Source organism: Piliocolobus tephrosceles, chromosome 7 (genome assembly GCF_002776525.5).
Source record: "Piliocolobus tephrosceles isolate RC106 chromosome 7, ASM277652v3, whole genome shotgun sequence".
NCBI lineage: Eukaryota > Metazoa > Chordata > Mammalia > Primates > Cercopithecidae > Piliocolobus > Piliocolobus tephrosceles.
The window spans coordinates 108,943,279-108,955,998 of record NC_045440.1 but is presented as its reverse complement, the minus strand read 5'-3'; the positions used below and the strand labels follow the sequence as shown (position 1 = coordinate 108,955,998).

General features: G+C 38.0%; 1 protein-coding gene across 2 annotated transcripts in view; it reads right to left on the bottom strand.

Moving 5' to 3' along the window:
• The window catches only part of ZFPM2 (zinc finger protein, FOG family member 2), a 385,277-nt gene that overhangs the window by 268,817 nt on the left and 103,740 nt on the right, over window positions 1-12,720 (bottom strand). Inside the window, exon 1 of one of the 2 annotated variants that reach the window (XM_023223330.1) lies at window positions 4,875-4,958. The exons of the other annotated variant lie outside the window; for it this stretch is intronic. The gene's annotated coding sequence lies outside the window, so the exon portion shown is untranslated. Of the gene's footprint in view, window positions 1-4,874; window positions 4,959-12,720 lie in introns of those variants that run through there. 2 annotated transcript variants of the gene reach the window in all.

The following is a 12,720-nucleotide window of genomic DNA, read 5'->3' as shown; positions in this document are numbered from 1 at the left end:
GAAGGAAGGAAGGAAGGAGGGAAGGAGGGAAGAAGGGAAAGAGGGAGGGAGGGAAGGAAGGAAGGAAGGAGGGAAGGAGAGAGGCAGGGCGGGAAGGAGAGAGTCAGGGAGGGAAGGAGAAAGGCAGGGATAGAAGGAAGGAAGGGAGGGACAGAGGAAGGAAGGAAGGAAGGGAGGGAGGGAGGGAGGGAAGGAGGGAAGGAGGGACGGGAAGAGGGAGGGAGGGAAAGGGCCTAAAGAATAATACTTGGAAATGTTCTACAGAGTTAGTATATAGGGTTCTCTGTTGTGTTAATCTTAAAAGACAAATTGAGATGGTAACCTGGTGTTAAGTTTTAAAATTCTTCAGGAATACCTTATATGTTTTCTTTATATAGTACTCTTCCAGATACATAAGAAACATTTTAATTGTTTTCTGAAGATTGCCCAAGAAGTCACACATTTCTCATCAATCAACAACTGTGAAAGAAATTTGGTGTCTTATCTCCTTGGTTACTCCTTACACATTTTGAAATGGAGCTTGACCACCCAGAGTGACTCCTATCTAAACTGTCACAGCTTTCATCAAAATCTATAAACATCTTCTCTTCTAAAACTGTCCTTTTGTGGCCAGTCCAATTGAACTATGTTTATGATAGGCAAGAGAAATATTATGTTTGCAGTCTACTTTACTCCACTGGGACTTAAGAGAAGCAGTTTCAGGTTACCTGTATTTTCATGTAAGGGTCTTTTTCAAGGTTTTGTTTGTGTTATATAACTATTGAGAGACATGTTCAAAGTTCATTTATTACTCTTACATATGAATCGGATTTGTTAATTCTACACATTCCAATTTTCTAGAGTATTATAAGAATTTATGATACAAAAAGCATCATTCTGAATACTGATGTAGTGATACAGACATTCCCTGCCACCCCGGGTGCGCTCACAAATCTTCTGATGTTGGGATTTTCAGCTACAGCCTTTGCTTCTTTCTGTCACAAAAATGTAATGCCACTGGTGATCTCTTTTACTTTCTAGTTTCTTCCATAGTTCTTGTAAACCTGCCATAATGAGTAAAAATTATGCCCAGCAGAGCAGGTACCTTGTACCCCCAATTACATCATTCACTGGGCACAGTCATGTAACAAGATGTGAAATACACAATCACTACATGTAGAACAAAAGGAATTTGTCAATGTTGTTGTATCTTTTTTATTCCAAAAGAAAGCTGACCCAAATAATTATGTATGAGGCAAGCACTCTATTCATTAACATGGGGGAAAACAGCATCACTTTGAAAGTAAAATCTTAACATTTGATTAGCTTTTTAAGACACGTAACTGTGATTTATTTTACAAGAATTAAGAATCATGTCTTACGGCTCTAGAGCAACACAACCCAAAAATTAATAGCAATTGAATTATTCAGTTTGTTCACATCTGACCTTCTATATTACTACTTGATGGCAGAAACAAATAATTTCCAAAAGTTATTCAATCCTGAACTTGCAACAGTATATCTAGAGATATTTGAAAATCTGGCTCTTAAAAAATCATGTAAGTTCTGGACTTACATTAATATATAAAATAAGGCAATCCTTTTGTAAATAATTTTTCTTCATAATTACATTGCATAAAACATAAATTTAATGTTGAAATTACCAACAGGGGCCAGGCGTGGCAGCTCATGCCTGTAATTTCAACAATTTGGGAGCCCGAGGCAGGTGGATTGCTTGAGCCCAGGAGTTTAAGACCAGCCTGGGCAACATGGTGAAACCCTGTCTCTACAAAAAAACACAAAAATTAGCCAGGTGTGGTGCTGTGCCCCTGTGGTCCCAGCTACTCTGGAGGCTGGTGTGAAAGGATAGCTTGAACCCAGGAGGCAAAGGTTGCAGTAAGCTGAGATCACACCACTACACTCCAGCCTGGGCAACGGAGCGAGACCCTGTCTCAGAAAAAGAAAAGAAATACCGACAGGAACAGTAATTGATTTGGATTTTTAAACGACCCATTACAGTAGCAGAAAAGTTCTTTGGATTTCATTTTTAGTTTAACTATTAATACTTTTAGAACTTAAGTAGTTTAAGTATTTTTATCTAGGCATCTTTAGTAAAAGTTTGGAAAATAGATGGTTATATCCTGCATATTTTTGTCAAAACAAAAAATTTCCCCATTTCAAAAATGATTCTGAAAGTATTTTCTCCTTCAGCAGTACTATAGGTTGAATTGTACCACCACTGCCAAAAGATATGTTGAAATCCTAACTCTCAGTACCTCAGGATGTCACACTCTTTGGAAACCGGGTCACTGCAGACGTAATTAATCTAAGAAGAGGTCATGCTGGAGTAGGGAGGGCCCTTAATCCAATATGACTAGTGTCCTTATAAGAAGATGGTCATGAGAAGACGACGACACACAGAGAATGCTATGTGATAATGAGGGCAAAAATTGGAATGATGCATCTACAGGCCAAGGAACCCTAAGGATTACCCGTAAATGACCAGAATCTAGGAAGAGGCAAGGAAGAATTCCCCTAAAGAGTTCAGAGGGACCATCGCCCTTCCAAAACCTTGATTTCACACTTCTAGCTTGCAGTATTAAAAAAGAATCGATTTCTGTTGTATTTTAGCCATCCATTTTGTTACAGCAGCCCTTGGAAACTAATACAAGAGGGCAATTAAGCACATATAAAGTGTGATGTAGCTCAATTAACATACTTTACCAACCTTCTTGCTGCCACCTTGGTAACCCGTATCATTGGAACACAGAAGTAACTTTTGTAAACATGTTCTCCATAATCCAGACCTCTAGCACTGTGAGAGCCAGATTCTTTAAGACAGTTATTTCTCAGAAAAAGAGTTTGAACCAAACATCACTTCATTAAATATATATTGAGCAATAACCATAGGATATTTACATAAAATGACATATAAAATTATGGACATCATTATATTTAAACATCAGTCTAACGTATTAGGCTGGCCTGCTTTCTGCAGACCTTACATTGTAGAGCTCAGTACCTAGTCCAGCATCTTGCATTTACTAGTGTCTTAATAAATGGTTACTGGCTGCTATGGACTGAATTGTGTCTCCTCCAAAATTCATATGTTGAAGCACTAACCCCTGATGTGACTTTATCTGGAGTAAGGGTCTTTAAGAGATAAATAAGGTGAAATGAAGTCATAAGGGTAGGCCCTAATCCAATATGATTTGTGTCCTAATAAGAGGAAGAGACTTCAGAAAGCACATACTCGCTGTCTCACATGTTCTCGCTCTCTCATGTTTACATACAGGAAAGGCCACATGTGGACACAGCAAGATGGTGGCCATTTGCAAGTCAGGAAGAAAGCCCTCACCAGAACTTGACCATGCTGTCACCCTGATCTTGGACTTCTAGCTTCCTGATCTGTGAAAAAACAAATTTCTGATGTTTAAGCCACCCAGTCTTTAGTTACGGCCGCCAGAACAGACAATACTTCAGTGAACTAACCGCTATCTGTGTTAAGGCTGGAGATCCAGAACAAAAGTATGTGACAGAACATCAAACTGTTGCCAGACTATTCCACCAAGGATGCTGAGATCTTCACAAAGATTATGAAAGTTTGGTCTTGCTGGTTCTATCGGATAACAATGGCTTTTACAAGACTACAGAAAGTCTCCCACTGGGGGCAGCTATCAGCACACCTCCTTTATAGCAGGGGCCAAAGACTGCAATTACCTTGCGAATTATAGTACATTTGTTAGCAAGCCAGTCCGATTTTTGATCAGATTTAAGAACGTAACAGGCATACTTTGGTCATGAAGTTCATCTTTTTAGACTTTTTAAATCAAGTATATTCATAAGTATATGAATTAAAATTTCAAAGTGGGAGGCCAAGGAGGGCAGATCACTTAAGGTTAGGAGCCTAAGATCAGCCTGGCCAACATGGTGAAAGCCCATCTCTACTAAAAATATAAAAATTAGCCAGGTGTGGTGGCATGCACCTGTAATCCCAGCTACTTGGGAGGCTGAGGCAGGAGAATTGCTTGATCCTGGGAGGCAGAGGTTGCAGTGAGCTGAGATCGCACTACTGCACTCCAGTCCAGGAGAAAGAGTGAGACTCCATCTCAAAAAAAAAAAAAAAAAAAAAAAAAATCAAAGTGGCATGTTTTCTGCATAAACTTAGCTTTTCTTCTTGCAATTCCCATTTTATTTGGTGAGTGATTTATTCCTAAGTAATGTGGGTTTACTTGATCCTGACTGAGAAGTGACTTCAAGAAATTCCAAAAAAAAAAAAAAAAAGCTGAGAGTTGCGTTGTTAGAAGAGCACATGAAAGTCAACCATGAATTTATGTCTGGGTTGCATTCATGTAGAAGCAACATGTTCAGTGTCACTCAGTGTACTGTGACAGTCACTAGACTTTAGCTCAGGAATATAGAGTAATTATAATAATATACATAGAGTATTTTGTAGTAATATTTGATGGCAAATTTATGTTCAAAATTCCCCTGGTGTTATGAACTAAACTGTGCCCCCCCATGAAAATGCATATGAAGTCCTAACCCCCAGTACCTCAGAATGTGACTGCATGTAGAAGTAGGGCATTTAAGGTAAGCAAGGTAAAATCAAGGAATATGGGTGAGCCCTAATCTAATAAGGCTGGTATCTTTGTGAGAAAAGGAGTTGAGGACACAGAGACACACAGAGGAAAGGCCATATGAAGACACCAGAAGAATATGACCATCTACAAGCCAGAGAGAGAGACTTCAGGATAAATCAACCCTTCCTACACCTTGATATCAGACTTTTAGCCTCCAGAATTGTGAGAAAATAAATTTCTGTTGTATAAGCCAGCCAGTCTGTGGGACTTGTTATGGAAGCTCTAGAAAACTAATACATCTTGGCTTTTTACTTTGTTTTCAAAAGCCCTAGAGTAGAATGAAAAAATAGGTTCAAAAATTTCTTTTCTTCAGACACTGAGGAGTCTTCTAAGAATTCGGGGCTGGCTTAGAGTTCTGGAATGAAAAGAGATGTGGCTGAATCTCATGGTATGTATTGTGTCCATACATAAAATATGGTGAAATGTGAGAGTTTGAATCTCCACTTCCTCTGATCTTTCCACAAGGCCATGATGAAAATTTTTGGTGCCATAAAATATAGTATAATAGTCTCAAATGCATTTTTCTTTCATGCTTTTAGAATTCCATTTACCCAATGTATGTTGCATGAATACTTGCTTTTATGACCTAATCATAATTTGTACACGATCTCTCCAAATAATCCACCCCATACTTGTCAATCTCCTGTCACCTGGTGTCAGGAAAATTAAAACTTTCAACTATTAATTCTTTTATTCTATCATAATGGAACGAAAACAGGTCAGAATGGTAAATAATGGTAAATATGTACAGCAACATTCATGCCTGTGTATAAAATGCTGAAATGCTTTCTCCCTTTCTCCCTTTTTTCCCTGACCTAGTCAATTCCTAATGACCCCTCAGAGTTTAGTTCAAATTCAACTTCCTTACAGCAGTCTCCCACGACTTCCCAAAGAGGTCAAGCCCTCTTATTGGGCTCTGGTAACATTATGATATCCTGTAAGTTTTCTTCATAGCCTTTTACGTTTGTTAGAAATACAGAATCTTAGAGCCCACCCCAGATCAACTGAAATACCCACTCATCCTTCAAGATCCAAGCTCAAAATACACCCCTCCCCATCAAGCCTTCCTTGATTCTCCCATCTGGGCTCAGGGCTTCCCCTGCAGCCCTCTGCATCCATTTCTAGAAGTACAGTCTATAAACTATGTTTTATTTACCTACTAGTTTACATTCTATCTCCCCTTCTGCAGAAACCTCCAGAGCAAGTACCATATCCATCTATCTTTGTCAACACAACACACAGTTTAAAAAACTGGCACACAGCAAGTACTGAAGAACTAGCTTCTAAAGCCATGAAACTGGAAATAAAGAAGTTGGATTAGCTGATTTTTAAGATCCTTTACAGTTCTAACATTGTATAAAGACATAATTCTAATGCTTCCATGAGATGCCACTTTTCTTCATGATTAAAACCAGGTTATATCTTTTTAAAACACAGAATGTGTCCCAGTCAGTCTAGGGGTCCTGAGACACTGCGTTTCCAATGAGCTCCCCTGTGGTGCTAACACTGGAACACTTTGAATCACAAGCTCTTAAAGTCTTGCATACATCTAAGAACCAGCTCTGGCTCCCTAAAATTCCAGTTTTACAAGCCTGTAACACCTTAAGTGTAGTAAAGCCTACAAACAGGGCATTCTGCCAGCACCTGGCCAAGGTTGGGGCCCCTTTAATAAGACTCGATCATTGGTTCAGCTCTGCTTTACGAGTTTCAATGCACAACTTAAAACAAAACTCTGCCCTTTTCAAATCTGCTCTTTTTTCTACATCCATACAGACATGTTTCTAAATCCATATAGTTATCCACTCTTTGAGTGAGAAAACAAAAGAACTCTGCTCTTTTGCTCTCCGTGTGTTTTTCAAATTTATACTTTTGTCCTAGACTAAAGGGTGACATCCCCCTTTCTCCAACCAATTGCCAGGTCGTCCTTGCCAAAGCGGAGGCTCTTTTAGAGTTTTAAGGAAAACACTTGAGAGTTCACAGATTGAATGTGGAGAATATGCTTTCAAAACGATGGCGTGGCTGCTCATGCTGCATCATACCTCATCCCTAGGAAGACCCATAGTAAGATTTCTGAGGTCTGAACTTGGCTCAGAGAGAGTAATCCTATTTTTGTTTATTTAACAAAAACTTTCATCCCACTACTTCTATGACCTGGGGCACTGTTCTATGCAATTTGCAAGTAGTCTTTCCTCGTTTGCTCAAAACAACCCTCTGAAATACATGCTGCTATCACTATTGGGAAGGTGAAGAAACTGAGGCACAGAGAGATTAAATAACTTGTGCAAGGTCTCCCAGATGGGAAATGGAGGCAACCTAACATATAAAGGACAGGAGGAGGCCCATGTTACAAGAAGAGAGACAGAGGGAGAGAAACCATATGCCCAGCTATGAATTTACAACCATTTTATTTCCCTGTACCCCAAACTGGACTGTATATAAGTGACAAAATTTGGTCTTAATCATAATTTTATAGAATTAGGAATGTAGGAATTACTATATTTGTTCTTATGATTATTTGATACCCCCAAATACAGATTTTGTTTTCCAGCAGCAAACTGGCGTTTTACCTAACCGTGTTGCTTCTTGGGTACGATTTTCTCCATTTTAATTGATCTCTCTTGAGATCACTATTCTCATTGTTTTTAAGAAGAGTCAATATTGCAACTTCAAATACAAATATAAAATTTTAAAAAAAGGAAGAGGTTAGTCAGGTAGTTTCTGTATTTAGTAGGAAAAAAATTATTTCAAACATATAAAAACAACCACACCCAGGAGTTTAGTATCTTCTCTTCACATCAGATTTGAGCATTTACCTGTGTCTAACATTTTTCTTGCGTTTTCTTCAAAGTAGACAATAACATGCAGTAAATAGTGTGAATAAACTCAAGTTTTCATTTTACTTCCTCATACTTTCTTGGATTTTATGGTTTTAACATGTATAGGAAGTTTCAATTAGCGTTAGATATAAGGTTCTGGAGGGATTGATTTTGTATATTAATTTGGAATATTTTGAAGAGCAGAGGCCAGGAGGGGGAAAAATTATCCCTAAAAAGCTACAATGTCAATTCAGTTAACTGTGGTAAGAAAGTCTAACGTTGAAAACAACAGCATTGTCCCCTCCATTGTCTATAAAAATATAATAAATTAATTTATCAGGAAATATTGGAGAGCTATAAATAACAGAGTTTACATATGGATGGACTTTACACCTGTGTGGGAATCATTCATTTCACAAACATTTATTGAGCACTTAGGCCAGGTAAGCTGATAAAAATATGTCCATGTATTATTTAAATACCATTGCAAATTGACCATCACTCAAAATGTAGGCCTCGATAATTTTATGTGCTTTATTTTAATTGCTGTGGATGCAGACTCCAATTATTATTAGGGTAGCTATCTTAAAAGTTCTTTATCTGGAGACATCACCACATTGGCTTGTCCTTTAGACAACTGGAACATATATTTTATACAACACATCTAAAGCAACTGAGAGGGATGTTAAATTCTACATGCTACGCCTATTTTCATTAAAATTACAAAATCAATTTAATCTTACAGAGGACATGGAAATCATATCACCTAACTGCCTAGTACTCTATATTTGAAAATTGAGTTGCACAATCCTTATTCCTATCGATTTGACATTGACCAAATCACCAGTCTGGTTTTTACACATGGAACATGCAGCTTGGAGAGCAAAAATCTCTTCTATCAAATAACTGTTTAATCCTAAATGAGCCTGTTATTTTCATAAAACAAAATAATCATGACATATTCATCAGGTGACTGGCATAGAATAGCCCCCTCACCTTTATCATCTTTTAAAATATCTTTCAAAATGTATTTGTTTTCAAATAAACTTGGTAAGTCTTATTTTCTCCAAAGCTTATAGACTGAATAAAGCTGATAGGTTAGAAGTAACTGTGCTGATGGCAACATTATACACTATTGATGGAACAACAGCAAAAGACTATTTGCATCCTAAGTAGTAGATGTGCTCCCAAAGAAATGCAATACAAAATTAAAACGAAATTTTAGTGAGGGTCTGTGTGTATGTTTCAGTTTGAGTGAGGTGCTTAAAAGAATAAGGGTCACAAACAGGTTTTAATTACACTGTAGAATTTTACAATTGGATAAATTTGGTGTCAGTTGCTGCAGAAGGTTGTGATTGAAAATTTTCCTGTGGAAGAAGAAATGTCACAGTATTTTGATAAGCGAGAGATGAACTTTTTTTTTCCCTTGTGCCATCAGCAAGACGAAAAGAACAAAATGCATCATTTATAACCCACAGCTCGACCATTATCTCCTGGTGAGACACTTGTTTTAAACACACAAGAATCTTTTTTTCTCCCTCTACAAAGTCTAGAGCTCTCAGTGAGGCTCCTTCTCCCTTAGAGCCATAAAAGAAAGTTGACACTTGTGTAGCCAAAGTTTCTAGGCAACCACATAAGGGCACTCGTACACCCTCCAGGTCACAGCCAGTTCTGAAGTACAGAGGAAGCATACGAACAGCATATGTCTCTTTGATCACAGATATCATCTAAAACTGATGCGGAGAGAAAATCCTGTTCTGCACCAAAGGCTTTACAGACTCTTTTTCTGACTTTGCCCACAGACTAAAGAAAGGGTACCTAGCTCAAATTATTGGCCTGAACACTTTTCAATGCTAAAATTGAATAGTCTGTGTGTGTGTGTGTGTGTGTGTGTGTGTGTGTGTGTGTGTGTGAGAGAGACAGAGAGAGAGAGAGAGAGAGAAACACACACACAAACACACACAAGAATGTTTCTATGATTGCCAGGGCCATGACGAATTAGATAAAGCAAAACAGAAAGGAGTGATAAGTATAGTTTAGGCATCTTTCACTTATTTACTCATTCACTCTGCAAATGTTCATGGAGAAAAAATGTTGGTACTGAGAATACCATTGAGAATCAAAGATCTCCCCTTCAGAATTTATGGTCATAAAAACCAACAATTACGACGACCTTAACCTATCCAGAAAAGGTTGTATTTTTGTATAGCATTTAATCTACTTTAGTAGACTTTCCAGCATTAACAGTTCTATCTCCCCAAAGTTCCTCAATTATGCAGTATAAGCACTTTCCTCTATATATATAGTGATTCTCAACAGAGTTGATACTTAACAAATAAGTGTTTAGACGCTATGGGTATCTTCATATGTTACTTGATACAGTAACTCTAGCTAGGTACAGCTCTAAATTGATGTAGTGAACAAAACAGATTTTAGAGACTTGCTCAGGGAGCAATCTGGGGAGAAGTCAGGACTTGCACATGGGCAGCTACATATAATCTACACACTTTCACTGTGATTCCGCCACTATTTTCCCAGTTGCTTTTGACCACAGAGGGCCTGAACATCATTACTCTCAGTTGATGCTGAGGCTACACATACACAACATACCACAAAAATAAATTCCTAACATGTCAAACAATCTGTTGATCATCTCTTCTAAATAACAAAGCAACTAAATGCCTGTGTTATTTTAGTGTCACAGTTCCCTGAAGGTCAGTCTGCAGAGAATTTCACCAACATAGTAACCACCACCAATGGCAAGGAGGTAAGGGGGTGCAGTAATTGTCAGATGCAATAGAGCAGAGAAGAAATTACTCTTTCAGAGGATTTACTTCAAAGCTCAGGATGCTGTGATTCTTGATGTCTAAAAAGGCATAACCTTAGTATATTCCTGGTTGGGCCACTGCATACTGACGATCCCACCACTGGTTGGGGAGGCATTGGGCGGGGGTGGGGGGGTAACACAAGAGCAGGGCGAGCAGTGTTTCTGCAGAATTGCTACCACAGTGTGGAAGACAAGCTAGTGGTTTGGAAATTGCTTGTCATTTTGTACTCCGGATCTACCTTTCTGCGTTTCCTAATAGACACCAAGTGATATCAAGCTTACATTCTCTGGGGTACTGGTATAAGTCTCACACATATGGATGTAAAAGTTTTATTAGCTTTTTTTGATCAATGTTTGAAAAACTTTCTTGAATATCCTTCTTCCAGAAATAGTATCTAACATTTCTTGACCATTTATTAGGTAGAATGTACTGTACTAAATATTTCCATTTTATCATCTCAAAAAAAATCTGTAAGATACGTAATTTTAAGCCCATTTCACAGAGGAAAAAACTGAATTAAAAGTAATTTGCTCAAAGTCAGAGCTAGGGCTAGAATAAGAACTAGACCTAGCATTTTATTCTATCAGACTACTGGGCTATATTTCCACTCATCATATTTACTGAGTGCCTAATGTATGACAGCCACTGAGCTACAGAGAAAGGCAGTATAGCTTCAGGGTTAAAAAGACAGGCTTTGCAATGGAACCCAGTCAGTTTCACACAAAAGCTTTCAACTTCCAAATGTGCACAGCTAAATACAGCCCATGAAAGTTACAATTTCAAATTGAAATAACAATAGCGGAACTCTACACACAAATACAAATTTTTTTTTTTTTTTTTGACAGAGAATTGCCCTGTTGCCTAGACTGGAGTGCAGTGGCACAACTTCCACCTCCTGGGTTCCAGCAATTCTCCTGCCTCAGCCTCCCAAGTAAGCTGGGATTACAGGTGTGCGCCACCATGTCCAGCTAATTTTTGTATTTTTAGTAGAGAAGGGGTTTCACCAGGTTGGCCAGGCTGGTCTCGAACTCCTGACCTCATGCTCCGTCCACCTCGGCCTCCCAAAGTGCTGGGATTACAGGCGTGAGCCACCGTGCCCAGCCATAAATATATTTTCAATGCTCATCTTAACAGAAGAATATACAGACAAACTCTGCTGATTTATAAATCACAATGTTGTAATTCTAATTTTCAAAGATGTATTATGTTCTAAGTAGAAAACAGCATTTAGTTTAATTACACGGTGAAAAGTTAAAAGATGTTGTTCTCCCAAACACCGTTCCTTACTTTTCCTTTTACATTTTTATGTAAGTAATGCCTGTTTATAGTCTTATAAAAATCATCCAAAACATATATTTTTGAAAAGGATAACTTTCCTTTTAAGCCTCCCTTATTCCACTTCTTTCACCAGAAGCCAGAGCTATTAACAATTTGAGGTCTCATATCATTTTATTTATTTCCAAATAGCAAGACCATTGATTAAATGACATTTGTTAAATAATTCATTCTAATTTGTTATTTCCATATGCATTTATTATACACCAAATACTTACATATGCATGAAACAATATCTGGATGAATTCTGTACCACTCTTTCACTTGTCTTTTTTTACACTATTATATCACCTAGTGACCTAATTATTGTACTTATATAATAGGTGTTTATATCCATAGAAGGCAAGTTCTTCCTTATTTTTTTGCTCTAGTTATTTGAAAGTTTTCGCTGGGCACGATGGCTCGTGCCTGTAATCCCAGCACTTTGAGAGGCCCAGGTGGGCGAATCACCTGAGGTCAGGAGTTCGAGACCAGCCTGACCATCATGGCGAAACCCAGTCTCCACTAAAAATACAAAATTAGCTGGGCATGGTGGCACATGCCTATAATCCCAGCTACTCAGGAGGCTGAGGCAGGAGAATCGCTTGAACTCAGGAGGCAGAGGTTGCAGTGAGCCCAGATTGCACCATTGCAGTCCAGCCTGGGCAACAAGAGTGAAACTCCATCTCAAAAAAAATAAATAAATAAATAAAATAAAAAGGAAGTTTCACATTGTATTATTATTCTTCAAATTCTTGCCTTTAAACTTTTAAGTTCCATATTTTTTCCCACAATTTTCTATCAATTCTATGACTTAAATGTAATTCCTTTTATATTTACATAATTTATTAAAGCCATTAATTAATACTGTGAAGATTGACTCATCCTTTCCCCCTTAATATATTCCTCTGAGCTAAGAGTTTCACTGAAATATTCTTATCCTTCAAAGCAGTTTTTTTCCTTGAAAATATCTGGAGCTGTATTATTGGTTTTCTGCTTCTAGGAGTACAGTTCTATTTCCTTTCTATCTTCTAGAAATTGCTCACAGTTTCTAGATTTACTGATGGCTGTCTTTCCTGTTTTCTGGATCACCATGTGTGTGTATGGAGGGGAAGTGTGCATGTGTGTGCATAAGTGTGT